This window comes from Lithobates pipiens, unplaced genomic scaffold (genome assembly GCF_037356315.1).
Source record: "Lithobates pipiens isolate NorthernLeopardFrog02 unplaced genomic scaffold, aLitPip1_a1.2 Scaffold_30, whole genome shotgun sequence".
Taxonomy (NCBI): Eukaryota; Metazoa; Chordata; class Amphibia; order Anura; family Ranidae; genus Lithobates; species Lithobates pipiens.
The window spans coordinates 180,527,398-180,549,507 of NW_027507791.1; the positions used below are offsets into that span (position 1 = coordinate 180,527,398).

Consider the following 22,110-nt stretch of genomic DNA (forward strand, 5'->3'; position numbering starts at 1 on the left):
TGGAACCTCCCAGTTCCGCCGTCACTCTGGCAGTGGCATAGGATCAGGAGGTGGGGTCTGTGTTATTTGGCTACTAAACTATCCTTTGGGTCCAAAACAGCCGTTGGCCTTTGGATACTTTCGCACTGGCACTCAGCTGGATACTCTCCCATGTAGTATGCTGTCATGTACTCATCCACTATCTGGGCAATTTCCTCCACATCGAAGTTTCAAACAGGCTCCCGCCGTTCGACGGGAACTAACGTCACTTTTCTCTGTGCTCACGTCCCTCTGACGGCAAGGGAAATGGTAGGCTCGGTGATTGCACGGATAATCAGTCTACCTCAGGTGTTGTTCTAAAGCAGATCCAGGTCTTTATTCTTTGTTGTATGTAGGCTGATTTGGCTGCCCTTTCAGTTCCTTTTTTTACATTGACTATAGGTTCATCAGTGGGGTAGAGAATACAGCAGCAGATGCTCTGTCTCATTTTAGTTACCTGTCTTTTTCGAGCAGGTCCCAATCACGTACACCTTTGCTTCACTGTCCCGGCTTTTCCTGCTACAGATGAAGCTTGATCAACAAGTCATTGTCAGTTAAGCCTAGGAAGGCTGGTGACATGGCCAGGGATACCTTCCAGGCTTTTCTGTGTCAGTATCCTAGGTTCTATTGTCACAAACATTAAATATCTACTTGCTTTCGTTGCCTTTTTTGCCACTCAAAGCTCAACAAGCTGATGCCCGGTCACAATCCTAGACTGGCTCATGGTGGCAACAGCGTAAGTACCCAGGGATAGGCCACTTTTCCTTTTGCTCCCTTCTTCACTAGCGCAGTGCATGAAACATCACCATACCCAGCTGCCATACCTAGGTTTGGCCATTTTTTTTTTAGGAAAGGTGTAATTTCTGCTGCTTCTCACCAAGGGGTCCCGGATCCACATGTTGAGAGGTCATGGGCTTTCAAGCGTTTTTTTGTTCAATGTCACCTACCGTTACTTATGATTAAATCTTTTACTAGCTCATCCTACTGTCTTATTTTTGCCTCCTTTTAGGCATACTGACCACATGACTTTGGCACACGCCAGGTTACTTTTCCTGTTTCCCCACAGACCTTTCCCAATACAGTTACATGAGACTCCAAGTACAAATGGAAGGCTAACCGCTGGTCAGCCTAATTTTGTATGAGGAGTCGGGATGTATTTAAACCTATCCTCCTTGCCTGTCGGCGTTTTTTCTCATGTCCCATCCACCCTTCCCCTTTTTTCTTGCTATTTCTTCTCTTTTTACTTCTACTTGGGTATGCCCCCTTTTAGGCATAATGACCACGTGACTTTTGGCACACCCCAGGTCACTTTTCATATTTCCCCTCAGATCTTTCCTAATACGGTTACATGAGACTTCGAGTACAAATACAAATGTCTGTACGTCTCTTTCTTACACCCCTCTCTCTCTCTATCTCACACCCTTCTCTCTCTTTCTTACATCTTGTTCTCTCTTTCTTACACCTCTCTCTCTCTCTCCCACACCCTTCTCTCTCTTTCTTACATCTTGTTCTCTCTTTCTTACAATCCCTCCTCTCTCTCTCTCTGTCACACTTTCTTACACCTCTCTCTCACACACCCTTCTCTCTCTTTCTTACATCTTGTTCTTTCTTTCTTACAATCCCCCCTCTCTCTGTCACACTTTCTTACACCTCTCTCTCTCTCTTACACCTCTCTCTCTCTCTCTCTTACACCTCTCTCTCTATGTCTCTTTATTTCACCTCTCTCTCTCTCACATCATTCTCTCTCTTTCTTACAATCCTCCCTCTCTCTATCACTCTTAGCCCTTGTACACACGGTCAGAGAATCCGTCGGAATGTGTCTATCGGGCCGCGTCGTCGGATAATCCGACTGTGTGTGGTATGCATCGGACTGATTCCGTCGGAATATCCGTGGGACCCAATTTTCCAACATGTTGGAAATATTTCCAGACCAACTGGGCCGATCGGACATACTCATGTGTAGAGAATTTTGATTGGACCAAGTGCCACGCATGCTCAGATCAAATTCCTACATCAAAGCTATTGGCTACTAGCCTGAATGTAGTCCCATCGTAACGAAATTATGTCATCACGTTCTGAAAGATCGGATTTTTCACCAACTTTGTCCGACCGTGTGTATGCAACAGTTTCGGACAAGATCCGACGGACAAAATCCGACGGGCAAAATCTGACGGATTTGGTTGTCGAAATCTCCGACCGTGTGTACAGGGGCTTATACCTCTCTCTCTCTCTCTTTTTTTCTTACACCTCTCTCTCTTTATCTCTATTACATCTCACTCTATCTCTCTTTATTAGAACTCTCTCTCTCTCTACCTCCCTTTCTTATACCTCTCTCCCTTTACCGCTCTTTATCTCTTTCTCAAATCCTCTTTCTTACAATCCTCCCTCTCTCTCTATCACTCTTACATATCTCTCTCTCTCTCTCTCTCTTTCTCTTTCTTACACCTCTCTCTCTCTCTCTCTCTCTCTCTCTTTCTTACGCCTCTCTCTTTCTTAAGCCCCATACACACTATCAGATTATGTGCTGAGTTTTTCCTTCAGATTTACCAAAACCATGTAGTAGAAGGGCCTGCCTGATTGCATACACATTGAAACTCCTAAGGTTTGTCCTCATATTATATGGTTTTGGTAAATCTGAAGGAAAAACTCAGCACATAATCTGATAGTGTGTATGGGGCTTTACACCTCTCTCTCTTGATTACGCCTCTCTCTTTATCTCTCTTACACCTCAATATCTCCTTCTTAGAACTCTTTCTCTCTACACCTCTCTTACACCTCTCTCTCTCTCTCTCTCTCTCTCTCTCTCTCTTTTTACCCCCTCATCTCCCTCTCTCTATCTCACATCCTTCTCTCTCTTTCTTACATCTTGTTCTCTCTTTCTTACAATCCCCCCCCCCCCGTCTCTATTATTATTATTATTATTATTATTATTATTATAATACAGGTTTTATATAGCGCCAACAGTTTGTGCAGTGCTTTACAACATGAGGGCAGACATTACAGTTACATTACAATTTGGTAAAAGAGCTTATACCACTCTCTCTTTCTCTTTCTTTCACCTCTTCATCTCTCTCTTTCTTACACATCTCTATCTCTATCTCTCTCTCTCTTACACCTCTCTATCTCTCACCTGTCTCTCTCTCTCCCCCTCTATCTCTCTCCCCCTCCCTCTCTCTCCCTCTCCCCCATCTCCCTCTCTCGCTCTCCCTTTCTCACACCTCTCTATCTATCTCTCTCTCTCTATGTCCCTCTCTTTCTTACACCTCTCTATCTCTCACACCTCTCTATCTCTCTCTCTCTTCCTTATACCTCTCTATCTCTCTCTCTGTCTCTTCCTTACGCCTCTCCCACTCTCTATTTATGTTCCCTCTCGTTCTTTTACACACCTTCTCTCTCTCTTTTTTTTTTCTTCCTATTTCTCTTCACCCCCTTCTCTGTCACTCTCTTTTTCTCTTCCTCTCTCTATCTCAACCCTCAGTGTTTCTTTTTCTACCTCTCACCCCCTCGCTCTCTCTTTTTCACCCCCTCTCTCTCTATCTTACCCCCCCCCCCCGCTCTCTTTCTCTCTCCCCCACTCTCTCTTTCTCTATCACTTTCCATACACCTCTCTCTTTTTCAATCTCCCTCTCTTTCTCTTACACCTCTCACTCTCTCTTATCTGTCTCCCTTTCTCTCACACACCTCTTTCTCTCTTTATCTCTCTATCTTTTTTTTTTTTCTCTCTCACCCTCTCACCTTTTTCTTTCCTCTCCTTACCCCTCTATATCTCTATTTTCCCTAAGTGCTCCTCTTCTTTATTGTCTCTGAAAAAAAAATCTAAATAATAAAAATGATATATTCAGAATTTTAACAATAACTAGATCAATAATAATATGCTTTAATTTGGTAACCACATTGTCATTTTTTCACACCTTCTAGTTTAACAAGAAAATACATTGAAATAAAACCATATACATGGGATTTCTAATGGTCTCAGCAAACATGTTATTAATATGCTATTTTTTAATTATATAAAAAAATATATGTTATAAATATGCTATTTCTTTAATTAAATTTTTTTTTTATTTAAAAATTATTACGAAAATTCCATTCAGTGTGGTGTAAGCATCTTTTCTGAAACAATCACCAAGTCTACCATCTGATATCTCCAACCGATGATCATGGTAAATTGAATTCAATATATTAATATGGGTTTTTATTTAAAACAAAAGAATATGGCAGGAACCATCTCTGCCGGGACTCGAACCCGGAACCTCTGGATTAGAAGTCCAGCGCGCTCGTCCATTGCGCCACAGAGACCTCACCGCTTGCTCAGCATCAGCACCAGCTCTGAAAAAGGATATACCTTCTGCATCCACAGCATCACTGCTGCATCATCTCAGCATCCTCCCTTGTACCAGGGAATGCTGTAAAATCAGGATGCAGGAATGTAGCTCAGCACAAGTGCTTCCACGCCACTAGGCTGGAGCTGGCTAGGGAGGGGAGGAATGTGTTAATTAGGGATGCAGGAGCATCACTACATAGAGCACTGTAATATGGTTCTGGCAGATCTGAGAACAATGACATCTAAAAGACGGTGTGGAATGCAAGGATGCTTTAGTTACGGAAATGTGACAGATCCAAGCTATAGCATCAGGATCACAGAGCAGGTTGACAGCTCTTTCAATGGCTGGGATGGAGACAAAACGTGCACAGGAATTTACATGACATGTATACAAGGTTATTGGAATTTGTCAAATGCTACGGGAGGGGCTATCACCCTACACAGGGAATGCTGCAGAAGAAGAATGGAGGGGTTGATGTTACAGAGGACACGGCACTTGTGCAAGAGAGAACGACATGGGAAGCGTGGCCAAAGTCAATACTGGACTTTGATATGCTAGCATCAAGGCTGACATCTAGTTATCGATGTATCTCAATGACAACATCTATTTACCTATATATCTCAAGGCTGATATCTATTTATCTATGTATCTTAAGGACGACATCTATTTATCTATGTATCTCAAGGCTGACATCTATTTATCTATGTATCTCAAGGCTGACATCTAGTTATCTATGTATCTCAAGGCTGATATCTATTTATCTATGTATCTCAAGGCTGATATCTATTTATCTATGTATCTCAAGGCTGATATCTATTTATCTATGTATCTCAAGGCTGATATCTATTTATCTATGTATCTCAAGGATGACATCTATTTATCTATGTATCTCAAGGATGACATCTATTTATCTATGTATCTCAAGGCTGATATCTATTTATCTATGTATCTCAAGGCTGATATCTATTTATCTATGTATCTCAAGGATGACATCTATTTATCTATGTATCTCAAGGACGACATTTATCTATGTATCTCAAGGCTGATATCAGCCTTGAGATACATAGATAACTAGATATCAGCCTTGAGATACATAGATAACTAGATATCAGCCTTGAGATACATAGATAAATAGATGTTGTCCTTGAGATACATAGATATATAGATATCAGCCTTGAGATATCTATTTATCTATGTATCTCAAGGCTGATATCTAGTTATATATGTATCTCAAGGCTAATATCTAGTTATCTATGTATCTCAAGGCTAATATCTAGTTATCTATGTATCTCAAGGCTGATATCTAGTTATCTATGTATCTCAACGCTGATATCTAGTTATCTATGTATCTCAACGCTGATATCTAGTTATCTATGTATCTCAAGGCTAATATCTAGTTATCTATGTATCTCAAGGCTGATATCTAGTTATCTATGTATCTCAAGGCTAATATCTAGTTATCTATGTATCTCAAGGCTAATATCTAGTTATCTATGTATCTCAACGCTGATATCTAGTTATCTATGTATCTCAAGGCTGATATCTAGTTATCTATGTATCTCAAGGACGACATCTAGTTATCTATGTATCTCAACACTGATATCTAGTTATCTATGTATCTCAAGGCTGATATCTAGTTATCTATGTATCTCAAGGCTGATATCTAGTTATCTATGTATCTCAAGGCTGACATCTATTTATCTATGTATCTCAAGGCTGATATCTACTTGTATGTCTATGTATCAATCCATCTCTATCTGCTAGTGTTTCAAAATGTTGTCTTCAATCACCAATACAGTTTTGGCTGCACAAAAACACATGCTTTTAAACTTGCGGTCCAGTCTCTTGTCCAAAAAAATCACTGTATGCCCGACAGCATCAAAGCATGCAGAGCACAGCAGTGTCTACACCACGTAGGTATTGGATGCTCTTCTGCATAAGAGAAGGTAGGCAGCATCATCATTACATCATCTTAAAGAGGTAATAAACTCAGAAGCAAGCATTTATTAACAACTCTTAGATATGTTGGCTGCATTTGTTTTCTTTTTTTATTAAGCTTTCTTTCCTTTATTTTCACTAGTAAGTCTGTTGCTCTTTTTAACAGGACAAGCTGTCCTGCAGCATGTAAGCCTCTATACATGTACATATTTAGAAGGGTATAGCATACCTCCCAACTTTTTGAGATAGGAACGAGGGACACCTATCAGCAAAGTATGCAGGCATAAGACACACCCCTTACAAGACCCCCTTAACCACTTCAATACAGGGCACTTTCGCCCCCTTCCTTCCCAGACCAATTTTCAGCTTTCATTGCTCTAGCGCTTTCAGTGACAATTGCGCGGTCATGCTACAATGTACCCAAATGAAATTTTTATCATTTTGTTCGCACAAATAGAGCTTTATTTTGGTGGTATTTATTCACGACTCCGTTTTTTATTTTTTGCAATATAAGTGCAAAAAAGCGGAAATTTGGAAAAAAAAACATTTTCTTTTTTCTATTTTAAAAGAAATCCAATCAAATCAAATTTTGTCATAAATTTAAGCCAAAATGTATTCTGCTACATGTTTTTGGTAAAAAAAAATCCGTTAAGTGTATAATAATTGGTTTGTGTGATCACGGACATATGTACGCAAATGATCATGTACATATGTGTGCAGGTGATCACTTATATATGTGTGCAGATAATCATTGGAACATGTGATTTTAGTGGGACATATGTGGGGGACATGTTTTTATTATTAGGGACATGTGTTTTTATTATTTGGGGACATGTATGTTTTGGGGACATGTGTGGGGACTGTGTTTATACTGTGTGGTGTGTTGTGTATTACACTAGACTGGTGATCAGTGAGTAAAAAGCTGTAAAAAACAGCTCATACTCACTGATCATCAGCCGGCTGCAGCGATCTGCTCTCCTCTCCTCAGCGATGACTTCTGTGTGAGGAGAGGAGGAGCCGATTGCCTAGCAACCGGCTGTTTGTTTACATCACATGACGGCCGTGATTGGACACGGCCGTCATGTGATCAGGAGGGCCAATCAGAGAGCCCTCCTGCCAATCTGAGATGCGCCGTGTCCGGGTGACACGGGCGCATCGGGATCGCGTGCGATCCCGCTCCTTCTGATGGACGTTCCTGAACGTCCTATCAGAAGTAGACGGCTCCCACCCGGCCGTATATGTGCATTGGCCGGGTGGGAAGTGGTTAAAGAAGAATTGTACAAAAAAACAAGATTGGTTGAACCATGGATACACAACATCTAGCCCTCCAGCTGTTGCAGAACTACAAGTCTCATCATGCCTCCCGCTTTTGGAAATCATGCTTGTAACGGTCAGGCTTGCAAGTCTTCATGGGACTTGTAGTTCCACAACAGCTGGAGGGCCACAGGTTGAGCACCCATGGGTTAAACCCACAAGTGCTTTTTTTTTAACCACTACTATTCCTTTATATTGGCTTTTGGAATTTACAAATGCAGGAATTTAGAATTTGGATGAAAGGTTTAGCACTGGGAAACACTTTTTGAAAGAAAAAACTGTGTATTATATAAACAACTATATGGATCACACCAAAATGAGGGACAAATGAGAAGGACAGAGGGACAGAGGGACATTGCTCCAAATCAGGGACAGTCCCTCAAAATCAGGGACAGTTGGGAGCTATGGTATAGGGGTACCACAGGTGTCAGCTGCTCCATAAGGGGGGCATCACCCCCCCTCCCTAACTACATGCATTGTGCCGGACGCATGGATTCCAATGACAGGGGTGTGTTTTTTTGAAGCTTAGGATGTGTCTCAAGACACCCTTTTGGTTTTGTGTCTCAGGAGAAACTTCCGGTTTCTATTCGGCCGGAAGGAGAATGTTTCCTGTGTGCTCGCTGGAGTGCCACCAGCTCTTACTTCTCCCTATCTCCATGCCTCTCCCACGGGGAGAGTGTTGGTTGTGACGCCCTCCACAAAATAGTGGCGCACCACCCGCCACTGGGTGCCATCATCCTAAACTGGATAAAAGGGAAGATAAACTAGGGGTGACCCCTGCAAAACCTCCAGTAGGAAGAACAATGGACTATCTCGATACCCAATTATTAAAACAAAAATGTTAAAAGTAAATACATTTTATTTGTACAAAATTGTTTAAACAAATATAGATGCACAGTGTATGGTAAAACAGCAATTCATGATAATCTCAACAGACAAAAGTAATAAAAGCATGTCTAACTGGTCACATAGTAGCCTCCACAGAAGGCCATTTATTGATATTTTGGCATAATGAAATTTTTGCTTTGTTGTAGATGATACTACTACAGTATGTATAACGCCTCCTGAAGGAGCGTCTTCAGCCGCGAAACATGTAGAGGATATACAATAGATTGTGAATCAAATGCATTCATCTGAGGCTACTATGTGACCAGTCAGACATGTTTGTATAACTTTTGTCTGTTGAGGTTATCATAAATTGCTGTTTTACCATACACTGTGCATCTATGTCTTTTTAAATAATTTTGTACAAATAAAATGTATATACTTTTAATATTTTTGTTTAATAATTGGTACCAAGATAGTCCATTGTCCTTCCTACCAAGTTATCCTGCAGAGGTTTGGACAAACAATTTAAGGCTGGCAGAGGTGCTTACAATGACCAGCTTTTATTTATCAATGTTAAATCTTTATCCCAAAAAGGAAAAAAAAAACGTTTCTGTAACTGTGTGCAAGTGTTAGCTGGAGTTTGGTTTCAATCTGTTGGTGTATCTAAATCTGCTTATACATCTAACACTCCTCTCCCCCCAGACTAAAAATGCTTTTGTTCTTACGGTGTCTCTGTTGTCCTTCTTCCAGAGTGGGGGGGCACAGTAGATGTGCTACTGGCCAGATTGTCAGGTGAGAACAGTGGGAAAAACGTCTAAAAAAGAATACGAATGCAGCCACCACATCTGATAATCTGTAAACTGCAACATAGACATGTGCAGGGATGTGCCAGATGTGCCTGGGCACACACTAATCCCTATTAGTGTTGCTGATTCTGTGTTGCTCTCTCCACCCCCCCCCCCCCCCCCACAGTGCTGCTGGCTTCCATCCTCTTCTCTCCCCCATGCTGCTGCGGGGGATGTTTCAGGATGGAGAGTGGAAGAAGGGGCTAGTAAATATGTAATTTACTAGCACCTTCCTTATCTAAATGAACACAGCAAACACACCCACTGTGTTAATTTATAACTGAAGCATAGGAAACTGTGTTTCCTATGCTTCAGTTTGTGAATAAACAGGAAACCACTCAGCACAGATTGCTTCCTATTCATTCCCCCGTCCAAAGCACAGTGATGGGGCAAGGTCATCCAGCAAGGTCATCTAGCAAGGTCATCCAGCGCCCGGGGCAAAGATACCAAACTGTGCCCCCCCCCCCTTAGGGTTAGCAGTGATGTTGGTGTCACTACTCCTTTCAGCCTTGTAAAAAAGGCATCTGGCACAGGGCACCCCCCATGATTTGCCGGGCGAATGGCTGGCGTTAGCACATAAATCATTCCTACACCATGCTAGATATGGTGTCAGGATGGTCAAATCACGTTATTTCTATTACCACATTGTAATATATCATGAAATAGTTCAACTCACCATAATGCAGAATCAGTGCCACCATTGCCTGTTCCCAGATGCAGCTTGTTACTTGCCACTGTCACCTACCACCAGATGCAGTGTGCCACTTTCCACCCGTTTCTTACCATCATATGCATTGTGCCACTTACCACCCATAGCTTGCCACCAGATGCAGTGTGCCACTTGTCACTCATAGCCTGCCACCAGTTGCAGTGTGCCACTTGCCACCTGTAGCCCAGATGCAGTGTGCTACTTGCCACCCATAGCCTGCCACCAGATACTATGTGCCATTTGCCACCCATAGCTTGCCACCAGATGCAATGCAGCTTGCCACCCATAGCCTGCCACCAGACACAGTGTGTCACTTGCCACCCATAGCTTGCCATCAGATGCAGTGCTGCTTGCCACCCATAGCCTGCCACCAGACACAGTGTGCCACTTGCCACCCACAGCTGTGTCACTTGCCCCCCATGTTCCCCTGTGTAATTTTTCCATCGACTTCACTTGTCACCTTCATGACTGTCCAGTGTCCAGTTGTGTGACTGTCACCTTCTTCATCACGTTTTTCCCTCACCTTTTAAGTTCCAATATTCCCTCTGGTGACTGAGTGGTCCCTCCGAAAGTGAGTCGGGCTGTGAGTGGGAGGAGGAGAAGTCGGGCACTCGGGCAGCCATCGATCTGATCCAGCAGCAGCACACAGAACAGTCCCTGCTGCTGTTACTCCCTCTGCATGCCGCTGGGCGCCAAGGAAGGAGTGGGTGGAGAGAAGACACTGCCTGGAGAGTGAATATAAAGCCAGTCCCTGCTGCTTGCTGCTGGGCGCCAGAGAAGGAGGAGGTGCCGATGTGGGTGGAGACAGCAGTGCAGCACTAAGCATGGGCCTCGCTCCTGGACTCACTGTCTGAGAGATTGAGAGTCTGTGATGTCACTGGTTGCTAGATGCCAGGTGAGCGTCTAGCAACCAGTTGCAGAAGTGTAAGGACATTTAATTACCAGCTAGTAGGTGGTGGCTGTGACCTCAATTTCCTTCCGGGACATTGTATTGTTCCAGAATTAAGGTGCCCGGGACCAGGGACAGAGATGGCAATTGCAGGACAGTCCTGGACAATCCGGGACACATGGGCACCCTATGCGCACACCTATGATCTGCAATATGTTAAATGTATGGTTTTGCGTTTAAAGTGCGTGGTTAAATGCACTCAGAGTTTTGTTTGTTAACCACTTATGGACCGCCTGCCGCAGTTTTACAGCGGCTGTTTGAAGGAGGATATCATTATTAGGGCCGCAGCTAGCTGCCATAACCCCGCTATCCCCTTCTTCAGCGGGCGGTCTGCTAAAGATAAAAGTGGTCCCTGCGGTGGATTCACCGCAAGATCACTTTTATCAGTGACGGGAGAGAGGCCCCCCTCCCGGTGCGATCCGGTGCCTTCCGCAGCTTACCGGAGCTGTCAGCAGCAGCGGAGGCGATCGCGTCCTGTCTCCTGCTTGGTATGGAGACGAGTGAGGGGAAGATGGCTTAAACCCGTCTCCGTACAATTGCTGGGGGGAATCAACATCAAAACGTCACTTCCGCCCACAGCTCTTAAAGGGACAATTTTTTTAAAATGAGATCTGAGGACTTTTCTGACCCCACATCTCATATTTAAGAGGACCTGCCATGTTCTTTTTCTATTACAAGGGATGTTTACATTCCTTGTAATAGGAATAAAAGTGACAATTATTTATTTATTATTTTATAAACAGTGTAAAAATAAAAAATAAAAGGTAAAATAAATGATGATAAAAAATGTTTTTTTAAATGTGCCCCATCCCGCCGAGCTCGCGCCCAGAAACAAACACATATGTGAGTAGCACCCGCATATGAAAACAGTGTTCAAACCACATATGTGAGGTATCGCCACGATCGGTAGAGTGAGAGCAGTAATTCTAGCCCTAGACCTCCTCTGTAACGCAAAACATGCAACCTGTAGAATTTTTTAAACGTCGCCTATGGAGATTTTTAAGCGTAAACGTTTGTCGCCATTCCACGAGCGGGCGCAATTTTGACATGTTGGTTATCAATTTACTCATCATAACATTATCTTTCACTTCTTCTTTTTTTATTCGAAAAAGTGATATTTTTTCCAAAAAAAGTGCGCTTGTAACACCGCTGCGCAAATACGGTGTGAAAAAAAAAGTATTGCAACCATTTTATTCTCTAGGGTATTAGAAAAAAAAATATATAATGCTTGGAGGTTCTAAGTAATTTTCTAGAAAAAAAAAACTGTTTTAAATATGTAAACACCAAAATCTCAAAACGAGGCTGGTCCTTAAGTGGTTAAAAAACTTGCCTCTGCTGTGCTGTGCAACTTCAAACTGCAGGTCAGGTGATCGCTGTCAGCTCCATAGCGATGCACGAACCTGCCGGCGGTCGTGTCATGTCAGGGTATTACTTAGAACTGAAAATGATGTTGATATCGAGCTTCTGTGTTTCCATGGCAATGGAACACAGTCAGACCCGGTGTTCTATCAGAATACTGCTACCCATCAGAAAATGCAACGAAAGTGATGTTGCAAGCAAAATTGCTTATTACGCATACGCTATGCATTCCAACATGGCGGGCTATACGTTTCAATAGGTTTCCTAATCTGACAGAACATGAAGGTGGCAGCGGACATCTTGTTACACCCACGCACGTCTTGAATTTCACACTTGTGAGCAGTTAACTCACCTTATATACTGAAATAGACTATTTCACCATGACTCTGTGAGGGTGTCGGAAAAAGGCCCTTGGCACTGACCCTTAATTCACACCTGAGTGTTTTGTAGCTTGAAGCCTGAAGCTACAAAACGCTAGAGGGGAAAAATTCTATTATTCTCAATGGAGATGGTTCACATCTCCACTACATGTCGCCTGAAGCCGAACGCCTGAAGCTCAAACAAGTTCCGGACCCTTTTTTGTGGCTTGAATTGAGCAGATTTGGGCGTTTTTCTTCTTTTAACATTGGTGACCTTTTGCCCTGCACAAAATTGCGGCAAATCGTGGTAAAAAAACGCAGCGAATCGCGGTAAAAACGCTGCAAAAAACACCGCAAAAAATGCTTGACAACGCTACGTTCAGGTGTGAATGCAGCCTGAGCAGTGCAGGGTGTACCAAGATGGCCGCTGTTGTCACTTTTAGTGTCTGATGACGAATTTTCCCACAAATCACTATCCCCAATTCTGAAAGTGATTCTAATTCATGATCGCTGTTTTCTAGCTGGTCTAGAACCACTTGTGACATAGAGGGACGCTTTCCATTGTCCTGATTTGACTTTGTGTGGCCCCATGTTTCAAAATTTTTCTTGCCCGGGATGTTTACTAAACCAATATGCAGTGTCTAGTATTACAATGACTAGTAATATTGCACCCTTGTCTGGACACATTTCAGTGTTTTTGATTACATGATTGAATAAAATATGTTATAATTATTTATAGTTAATTATATTATAACTTATTGTAGCACTAACCCCCAAAGGAGCTGCTGGTTATTTTTGGGCTTACTGTTACCTTTCGTTCTCCTTGTTGCAAGTCTAGGGGATGTACCGTCGTAGATGACCCAGTAACTTGAGACTGACAATAAATCCACTTGAATGGATTTTATTTGCAAAAACTCGAACCATTGAACAGTCTTTCAACTTGGGATCAGAGAGTTGGAAAGGAAAGTTCAGGTACTCTCAATGTCAAAGTCTATATACAGTGGTGTGAAAAAGTGTTTGCCCCCTTCCTCATTTCCTGTTCCTTTGCATGTTTGTCACACTTAAGTGTTTCGGAACATCAAACCAATTTAAACAATAGTCAAGGACAACACAAGTAAACACAAAATGCAATTTGTAAATGAAGGTGTTTATTATTAAAGGTGAAAAAAAATCCAAACCATCATGGCCATGTGTGAAAAAGTGATTGCCCCCCTTGTTAAAACATACTATAACTGTGGTTGTCCACACCTGAGTTCAATTTCTCTAGCCACACCCAGGCCTGATTATTGCCACACCTGTTCACAATCAAGGCATCACTTAAATAGGAGCTGCTTGACACAGTAAGGTCCACCAGAAGATCCTTAAAAGCTACACATCATGCCGAGACCCAAAGAAATTCAGGAACAATTGAGAAAGAAAGTAATTGAGATCTATCAGTCTGGAAAGGGTTATAAAGCCATTTCCAAAGCTTTGGGAATCCAGCGAACCACAGTGAGAGCCATTATCCACAAATGGCGAAGACATGGAACAGTGGTGAACCTTCCCAGGAGTGGCCGGCTGCCCAAAATTACCCCAAGAGTGCAGCGACGACTCATCCAAGAGGTCACAAAAGACCCCACAACAACGTCCAAGGAACTGCAGGCCTCACTTGCCTCAGTTAAGGTCAGCGTTCATGCCTCCACCATCAGGAAAAGACTGGGCAAAAATGGCCTGCATGGCAGAGTTCCAAGGAGAAAACCACTGCTGAGCAAAAAGAACATCAAAGCTCGTCTCAATTTCTCCACAACACATCTTGATGATCCCCAAGACTTTTGGGACAACATTCTGTGGACCGATGAGACAAAAGTGGAACTCTTTGGAAGGTGTGTGTCCAAGTATATCTGGCGTAGAAGGAACACTGCATTTCATAAAAAGAACATTATACCAACAGTAAAATATGGTGGTGGTAGTGTGATGGTCTGGGGCTGTTTTGCTGCTTCAGGACCTGGAAGACTTGCCGTGATAAAAGGAACTATGAATTCTGCTGTCTACCAAGAGATCCTGAAGGAGAATGTCCGACCATCTGTTCGTGTACTCAAGCTGAAACGAACTTGGGTTCTGCAGCAGGACAATGATCCTAAACACACCAGCAAGTCCACCACCGAATGGCTGAAGAAAAACAAAATGAAGACTTTGGAGTGGCCTAGCCAAAGTCCTGACCTGAATCCTATTGAGATGTTGTGGTATGACCTTAAAAAGGCCGTTCATGCTCGAAAACCCTCTAATGTAACTGAATTAGGACAATTCTGCAAAGATGAGTGGCCCAAAATTCCTCCAGGATGCTGTAAAAGCCTCATTGCACGTTATCGCAAATGCTTGGTTGCAGTTGTTGCTGCTAAGGGTGGCCCAACCAGTTATTAGGTTTAGGGGGCAATCACTTTTTCACACAGGGCCATGATGGTTTGGATTTTTTTTCACCTTTAATAATAAACACCTTCATTTACAAATTGCATTTTGTGTTTACTTGTGTTGTCCTTGACTATTGTTTAAATTGGTTTGATGTTCCGAAACACTTAAGTGTGACAAACATGCAAAGGAACAGGAAATGAGGAAGGGGGCAAACACTTTTTCACACCACTGTACGTTAAAGAACTTGTTTACTTTGACTGTATCCAGAGAATAGCCATTCACAGCTGGATGAACACTCAGGTTGGACAGTCCCTCTCTCACAAGGCCTAGCAGGCAACCAGGTGTTTACTCAGGAACAAAGTGTTTATCACCGACATTGTTGCAGAACACGTAGGGAAACTAAGCTGTAGAACACTTGTAGGATACCTGGATCTTTCAGCCAGCTGGGCGATATCCACAAGACCGGATTCTCTCGGTTACTTCAGCCCTTCCAGGCTCTTGTTAAGAAAACCAACCCATACATGGTGTTATTCTTAAGAGTCCACCCCTGGAATTCTTGAAGCACACTGGGCCTCTCCCGAACCGGAGACAGCACCCATCCACCTCGGAATCCTCCTTTAGTTCCCTTGCCTTGGGCTAGCAAGCCCCGAGGCATTCAAGTCGGGTGGATCCGCACCCCAGGCCATAGCCTTCCTGGGGGCTGGTCAGGAGGACCAGGACCATGTAATCAGCACAGCATACTGGACCAGAACCCCGAACCACATGATGTCCGCATCTGAAATACCGTCCCCCAGAGGGCACAGTGAGAGGGCCACTCCCACTGACCTGGCTCCGGAAGAGAATAACTTAAGCACCCAACCAGACTATCATTCCACGCCTGCCACCACAGACAGTGCCCCCTATAGCCAGGCTGAACATCTCACAGTCCAGTCGGACTGATGCAGAGGTCAAATTTAGGCAATTAAACCCAAACCAAACTGTAGTTTGGGTAAAGTTACATTTTGAAAAACGCATACCGCATGCTCTTCAGGAGCCCGCCGCTACATTATTATTTCATGTTTCAAACTTTATCATACCCGGAATTATAGTGAGTTATTCCTAAGAATTACAGGCCTACAATATAAAACAACAAATATTCATGCAAAAGAATGGACCACTTTGAGATCCAAAAATCTGACATAATCATTCCGCCAAGGAGGTGAAATCAGAGTCTGGCTTGGTATTTTGGACAGCTGTTTTATCTAAGAGAAATTCCCAAAACATGGCCTGTTGGGGGTTCTTGAGGACAGGTTTGAGAACCACTGAAATAGAGCATCGGCAGCGGGAAATACAATGTAAACCTGAGAAATCATATTTCATTCATTTAAAGAGACAGTGCAATGTCTTTTTATTTTTGCCTTCCCAAACACTTTAGTACCCCATTAAGGTTCCATCTATTGCTCTCAGCCTCCTTCAGATCTCCAAATTCCTTTATTTTGCTGCTGTGATCCGACTTGGCCAAATATCAGTAGAACGTAGTTCAAATTTTTTACATTTCAGAAGGTTCATTCAATTTTCTATTAATAATTGGGATTAAGTTAACGTTCATTTACTTCCATAGGGAGGGCTTTACTAAAACTGGTCTACACAGAATCTGGTGCAGCTGTGCATGGTAGCCAATCAGCTTCTAGCTTGTTCAATTAAGCTTTGACAGTAAAGGCCCATACACACAATCTGACTTTTTGACAACAAACATGCAAATTAGCTGTTTTAACGCAACATCCAACCGTGTGTACACTCAATCAGACAAACTTTTTCGGTTTTCAGCGGACAAAAGTTTGCTCTGCAAACAGACAACTTTTCGGCAACAAAATCCGATGGAGCAAAGTCCAATCGTGTGTACAGAAATCCATCGGACTTAAGTCCAAAGTACAAACGCGCATGCTCAGGACCAATGCAAAAGATCAGACAACAATACAGAAGATGACCAAAGGGTAGCAGTAAAGAGCAGAAAAAACACACGATTTGGTGAAAGTTGGCTGAAAAAGTCCTGCCGTGTGTATGCAATACAAATTCACAGCCAACACCCTTTGGACAGAAATCCACAGGAAAGTTTGTTTAAAGTCCGATCGTGTGTATGAGGCTTAAGTCCCAGTTCACACTAGTGCAATGCGGGAAACCCTGCGATTCAGGGTCGGTTCCTGCGTCGCCCCTGAATCGCACACTGGTTCACACTGAGATCTCCGAATCGCTGGGGTGTCAACGTAAAGTTAATGACACCCCCAGATCGGTTCGCAGATGGAAGTAAATGGTCAAATGATGCTGGATCGGAACACCCAATGCGATCCAAATCCAGTCCGGACCAAAAAAAATGGTCCTGCACCATTTTGGTTGCGAATGTGATGCGATTTCAACCAGTTTGTATGGCTGAATTTGCATCGCACAGACATCGCATGTGATCTGCACAGCAATGCAATGCGAATCACATGCAATGTCGGAGGCTTCACACTTGTGCGATGACAAACTTGGAAACTGATTGGTTTCTATGCAGAGCTGCATCAGATTTTGCACCATCAAGTTTTCAGTAAATAACCCCCATAGTGATGAGAAAATTCAAAGTAACAGGAAGACATTTTTTATTTTTTGCAAATAATGGTGTTTTAATTGTGGATGTGGTTTTCGTTTTGGGGGGGGAAAAAAATCTAATAAATTATGATGAAACTAACATATTGGTTTCATGTTAGTTTTTGTGGTTATATAATTAAAGATGCTTGAGAGGAGCTTGGGAAAGGAAACTATTTGGATAGAACAGATTTGTCTTGATTTATTATTATTTTGTGATAAAATCTGTTTAAAGAGGAAGTAAACCCTGATGGGTTTACTTCCTCTTTTTTTCCCTGCAAAGGTAAAGCATAATGGACTACTATGCATCGCATAGTAGCTCATTATGTGTCACTTACCTGACACAGGAGCCAGCGAAGTCGCCGCTGATCCCTGTAGTCCGCCGCGTCCATCTTGCTGGTGGCGTCTCGCAGCTCCGACCAATGACAGCGGCGAAGCCGCGATGACGTCACTCCCGCGCATGCGCACGGGAGTCGCGCCTCGCAGCTCCGCCGCTGTCATACGGCGAGGCCGCGATGACGTCACTCCCGCGCATGCGCACGGGAGTCGACAAATTTGGCAAATCCATTCTTGGACTTGCCGCATTTAGTGCGCATGCACGCCGCTGTCTACGGCGCATGCGCCGTAGACAGCGGTGCCCATTTTCGGGCAAATATCTCCTAAACCATATAGGTTTAGGAGATATTACTTGGACCTACAGGTAAGCCTTAATCTAGGCTTACCTGTAGGTCAAAGTTGTTTGGAAGGGTTTACTTCCATTTTAATATGTCTAAGATTCCATTCAAATAGCAAGTAGAAAGGAAGTAATCGAGAGACGACATTTTCGAATGACATTATTTGACTCATTATGGCACAAAAGAGTGTTCTGACAAATGGATTTCCATTTGGACATTCGTAAAAAAAAAACACACACACACAACAATGCCATCTTTACTATGTGCAATCCAGAGGCTTGAAGTTTTCACTGAATTCTTCCTGCATATCAGTTGATGATACATGACATATCATTAGTCCTTGGAAATAGCAGCACAGAACAATTACAGGTTCCTATGCAGTAATGTCTACTTTATAACTTGTATGGCAGACTCTGAGTGGATATGGTGAGAGTTCCTAAGTAGTGCAACTGATAAATGACTGGGAATCAAGAAGCCAAAGTGTCCAAATATGTTTTTACCTGGTTATCTTTCTGCAATTATTCTTCCATATTTCATCCCTAAAAAAGCTGCAATGACAGTTACACACGTTTTTGACAATTGAGCTGTCAGTACAGTGTATAGAGACTAAAAGTAAAGCTAGAGTTAGAAAGATTTGCTTTGTTTTTTTTCCCCCATACACAACTTTTACAAAAAACATTTTTTTACATAAAACATAAGAACACAGACAGATACAGTAGAGTCATAGCTGATCACATACATGTTGGCTCAAATTTCAAGTCCTGAGCTACTAGCCAGGCCTTAAGGGTTACTAGCTACCAGTTGCCCTAGCCAACCCCTACCCTGCCCCGCCCCTAAACACGCCCTCAAAAATCTCATGAAATAACACTGTTAAATGTTTTATGCAAAATTAAGTTACAAAAATAAAATTAACAACTTTAACAGCACCAATCAATGCAGCCTATTTGTGCTCATCAGTGCAGCCTCATCAGTGCCCATCAATGCAGCCTCATCGGTGTAGCTTGATCAGTGCCAATCACTGCAACCTGATCAGTGCTCATCAATGTAGCCTCAACAGTGTAGCTTGATCAGTGCCGATCACTGCAACCTGATCAGTGCCCATCAAAGTAGCCTCAACAGTGTAGCCTGATCCGTGCCCATCAATGCGGCCTGATCAGTACCAATCATTGCAGCCTCAACAGTGTAGCCTGATCAGTGCCCATAAATGCAACCTGATCCATAGTTTCATAGTTAGTTAGGTTGAATAAAGACACCAGTCCATCCAATTCAACCTGAGTGAGTGTCTACAATTGTCCCTTTCCCTGTACATTGCTTATATATTCTTTATTTTTATTTTTCAAAAATTATTCAAAAATTATTCACACATTGTTTTACAAATCTTGAGGGTGGAGTCGTATAGTATATTACAGAACTACCGACTCCTTACCCCTCTCTTCTTACAAAATACAGTTAAAAGAATACATCTCCTCCCTCCCTCCCCCCCCCCCCCCCACGGGCAAAAAAAAAAATTCGGACGGAGTTGTGCCCCCCATTCTCCGCCCGTGTCCTTCGTCCTCCTCCTCTACTCCCTACTCCTATTTACTCAGACAAGACAGATCCCACTCTCTATAAATGTCAGCCATTGTTGCCATTTCCCTTGGATTGCACTCTCTGGCTCCAGGGTTTTATTGATCGAATCTTCAATCAGTCTACTCTGCTCCACCCTTTTCACCCACTCTAAGATTGTCGGCCCCTGGGGGTCTCCCCAATGAATTGGGATTACGGCTTTGGCTGCATTCAAGAGATAGGGGATAAGTGTAGCTTTATACTGTCTTACTCCCATGTCTGTGTCGTGGAACAGGCAAGACCATGGACATTTCCTGATCCTCATTCCAGTTATCAGGTAAATATTTTCAATTATCTTATCCCAAAAAGGTCTTATTTTTGGGCAATCCCACCAAATGTGTTTAAACGTGCCTTGTTCTTTACATTCCCTCCAACACATCAAGTCCTCTCCTTTTCTTAATTTCTGCATTCTTATGGGAGTCATATACCACCTCGCTATTAACTTATATGCCATTTCATATGTTCGTGAGTCTTTCGCTAATGTATATGTCATTTTTAATATTTTTCTCCTTTGTTCGTCATTACGCAGAGTCCCCAATTCCCTTTCCCATTTCCCTAAGTATATGGGTAATTCCCCTTCTCCCTCACCTCTTAATACTTTGTATACTTTGGATATCCTTTTCACTATGCTTTGTGGGTCCTTAAATAATTTTTCTAGTGGCCTTAAATCATTCATTCCTCGTAGGGGTTGTGGGAGCCCTTGTGTGAAATGTGCTAGTTGATTGTATCTCCATTTGTCTAAGGGTCTATTTCCCCATTGTTGAGTGATTTCCCTATATGTTAAGATCCTGTCTCCTATCATCACCTCTCCCAGTGTTACTTCTACTTTCTGTGCCCATCTACTATAAAACATTTGCTCTTCCATTCCTGGTATAAAATATTTTGTGTCTAATAGTGACATTAAGGGGGAATTACATGTCCAGTTGTGTGACTTATTTATTTTGTCCCATGTTCTCAGTGTGTGCCTTGTGATCGTGCTAGTACCTATTCCTAGGTTCCTTACTTGGGATGGTATCCAAATCATTTTTGTTAAGTCTGTCCCGCTTAAACTTATTTCCAACTCTGCCCAGTTCTTCCCCTCTAAGTTATGTATCCAATCTACTATCCTGGATAATATTATGGCTTCGTAGTATTTTTTAAAATCTGGTAGTCCCACTCCTCCCTTTTCCTTCTCCTTTACTAGGACCTTGTGAGCAATGCGTGGTTTTTTTGGGATACCATATGAATGCAAGAACAAGAGATTTTAATTTTCTGAAAAAACTACTCGGGAGGACGATGGGGAGCATTTGGAATGTATATAGTACCGTTGGCAGTATAAACATTTTTATTACGTTCACTCTGCCTATCCACGATATTCTTTTATGTTTCATATTTTCCGTTTGGGATTTAATTTTGTTGAGCAAGGGTATATAGTTTGTTTCATACAATTTCGTTTTTTTTGCCGTTAATTTAATCCCTAGGTAGCTCAGTTCCCCTCCACTCCATTTAAAAGGTAGGCTTGCGGTTAAGTCTTTCTGAATTTCTTTAGATACATTCAAATTTAATATTTCTGATTTAGATAGATTGATTTTAAAATTAGATATTCAACCGTATTGTTCTATTTCCTTCACTATCATTGGTATTGATAATCTGGGGTGTGTCACATACAAGAGCAGGTCGTCCGCAAATGCAGACACCTTATACTCTTTCCCTCTTACTGCTATTCCTCGTATGTCCTGATTGTCCCGAATTGCTGCCAATAATGGCTCCAGGGCAATCACAAAAAGGATCGGGGAAAGAGGGCATCCCTGTCTCGTCCCGTTGAATAATTCAAAGGGGCGAGACAGGGAGCCATTCACCTTAATCCTAGCTGTCGGTTTTTTATACAATGCTTTTACCCTCTGCATCATTTTCTCGCCCAGCCCCAAATGCTCCAGGGTCTTATTTATGAACTCCCAATCTGCTCTGTCAAATGCCTTCTCGGCATCCACCGACAAGAGCAGAGTGGGAGTCTCTCTTCTAATTACTTCCTGTATCAACATTACTGACTTTAAAGCGTTATCCCTTCCCTCTCGTCCCCTGACAAAACCCACTTGATCGGTATGGATCCACTTGGGGAGGAGAGATTTAAATCGTTCCGCCAAAATTTTCGCATAGAGCTTTACGTCTACATTCAGTAATGAGATCGTCCTATAACTTTCCATCGCTGCTGGATCCTT

General features: G+C 42.6%; 1 non-coding gene across 1 annotated transcript; it reads right to left on the bottom strand.

Moving 5' to 3' along the window:
• Positions 1-4,243: 4,243 nt before the first annotated feature.
• Positions 4,244-4,317, bottom strand: TRNAR-UCU (transfer RNA arginine (anticodon UCU)). The gene has a single exon. It is a non-coding gene; the product is annotated as a tRNA-Arg (tRNA).
• Positions 4,318-22,110: the final 17,793 nt, after the last annotated feature.